Below are 2,491 nucleotides of genomic sequence, written 5' to 3' on the forward strand. Positions count from 1 at the left end.
AGTAGGCTGTAATTTATCCATCTATTTAATTCTGTCTCCCAGCGGGTGTGCCCTCCTTCTGAGTGGGATCCCTGCCTTTGTATCTCCAGCATCTAACACAATGCCTGGCATAGAGGTGGCTCTGGTTGTTTGTCAAATGAATAAATGCACACATGAATATATTCCTGCAGCCTCCGGCAAAGGACTGTGTTGAGCAGGAGCAAAGAAGTCGCTCCTTTGAATTTTCAGCACACTTATCTGACCTGCACCTCTCTTTGGTCTCTATTTTGTGTCCTATTTTTAATATATTTGTATCTATACCTTGTCTAGTTTTACCATATTGTGAACTCTTTCAGGGTTGGATTCATGCCTGAATCTCCTTTGCACCTGGAATCAAAGTGTCTGGCATAGAACAAGTTAGGAAGATGGAATAAATAAATCATCTACCTTGCAACCAGCAACACTGGCATCATTTCTGCCTCTCAGATGTCAATGTGATAAGCATTGTGGGCTGAAGACGCAGAGTCTGATTCAGTGGATCTGAAATGAGCCAGACAGGCTGTGTTTCCTTAAAAGCCCCAGATGATGTCCAAGCAGCTGGTCCACGGACGACACTTTGAGTTTCAAGGTCATGAGGGCAATGGTTCTCGACTGTAGCTGCATATTAGAATCATCTGGGAAGATATTAAAAGTAGTGCTGTCTGGGTCCCACCTCCAGAATTCTGATTTAACTTAAGCTTTTCAAGTTTTTAGTAGCAAGCATGTAAAGTTAACAGAACTTTACATATGATAAATAGAAAAATTTAATCGAATCTCTATTTAAATGAATTGCTGCAAATATCTGAATAAATAACTCTCCTAGAGAAAAGAATTACCACACAGCACCAAATCTTCGCCTGCCCAGTCTTTCAGTATTAGAAGCCCCGCCCCTGCCTTTCCCTGACGGGCGCCTCCAGCGAGGCCTTGACCCGCCTCGCCACGCCCATTGGATGGCGTCCCGCCCCCTCCGCTTCTATTGGCTGCTCCCTTTTTCCCGGGACTTCTTCTTCCTTCTCTACGGGGGGTCACCTTCCGGCGTGGAGTTTGTCACGTGCCCGGATGTGGGAAGTGGTAGGAAACGGCCGCTTCCCGTTCAACGCTTTACTGAGGGGCGAATCCTAGTGGCGGTGGGCGCCCGGGCCCCATCCCATCTCCGTGTTGGAGGACCCGCCTCGGCACAGCCGGGCTCGGTCCGGCCTTGCGGTAAGCCTTCGGCCGCGGCTGCCCAGTAGTCCTGGTGGCGGCGGACAAACGGGCGCCAGGAGCTGAGGCGGCTGCTCGGTCCCGGTGCTGTCTCTACGCCCGGGGTTGGGCACAGCTCCCTCGGTTGTCAGGCTCCCCTACCCTTCCCGGCTAAGATGCTAAGTTCTGTCAAACATCCTCTACCTCCTTGTCCTGGGGTTGGGGAGAATACGGAGCGAGAGGGGCAATCTTCACACGCCCTTCTAGGGTTCCGCCCATCGGAACCAGATTTCGTTTGTGCAAAACATCCCTGATTGTACGCTCCTGGTGTGGACCAGGAGAGCAGGGTGTGACACTGCCTACCCCCTTGTTCAAATCCACCATTTTTTTCTAAATCTCTTAAGTGCATTTCCCTATGTCCGTGCATAGTTTTCTCTTCTGGATAACAATGCTCCATGCCCTAAGATACCGCAACAGCATTTGGGGCCCAACCCACACGGGCACTCAAACTGACCAGCTGTTTGTCACGCAGTGTAATGGTACAACTGAGTTTAAGGAAACAAAAACAGAGAATAAGCAGTGGCTGGCTTGCTTTGGAATGTGGTCAGACATGGGTTCTTAGGCTTGGAAAATAATTTTAGAGGACTTCTAGTGATATCTTTACTGTCTTACGGAAGAGTAGTGTAAAGACTGGAGAGTTAATCACTCGCCTCGTAGAATGTCAATGCCATGGAAGCACGGGTCGTCTTGTTTGTTATGTTCACCAGTGTATCCTGAAGCGTTGCCTTGCACTTAATAGACATCAGTCTTTGCTGAATGAATGGACACATACTGCTTTTCATTGTGTTCTATGTCCATCCTCTCTTGTTTTACCACTTACCATACACTCAGTCGTTGCTTTCGACCAAAGAGGGTCTGTGTGATGTACGTTGGTCACTGTTTGTCATTCATTTGACCAGTTTTTACTATTCAGTTCAGGTTACCTCAACAGGTATTTGTTAAGTACCCACTAAAGACACAAAGCTATGATAGACCAAGCATCCCTCTCCCTTCTGTCTCTCTTTCTACCCCTTCTCTCTCTGTTTTGTTTTGGGTTTTTTTTGTTTTGTTTTTATTTTGTTAGCAACAGGGTCTCACTCTGTCACCCAGGCTGGAGTGTAGTGGTGGGATCACAGCTCACCACAGCCTCCAACTCCTGGGCTCAAGCCATCCTCCTGCTTCAGTCTCCTAAGTAGCTAGGACTACAGCCACATGCCACCCCATCCCAGCTAATTTTTTTTATTTTATTTTT

The 2,491-nt window shown here is 47.9% G+C and overlaps 1 protein-coding gene across 1 annotated transcript in view; it reads left to right on the forward strand.

Moving 5' to 3' along the window:
* The window catches only part of LOC105807672 (exocyst complex component 1-like), an 85,106-nt gene that overhangs the window by 169 nt on the left and 82,446 nt on the right, over positions 1-2,491 (forward strand). The gene's annotated exons all lie outside the window — the stretch shown is intronic.

Source organism: Propithecus coquereli, unplaced genomic scaffold (assembly GCF_000956105.1).
Source record: "Propithecus coquereli isolate 6110/MARCELLA unplaced genomic scaffold, Pcoq_1.0 Scaffold162, whole genome shotgun sequence".
NCBI classification, from domain to species: Eukaryota; Metazoa; Chordata; class Mammalia; order Primates; family Indriidae; genus Propithecus; species Propithecus coquereli.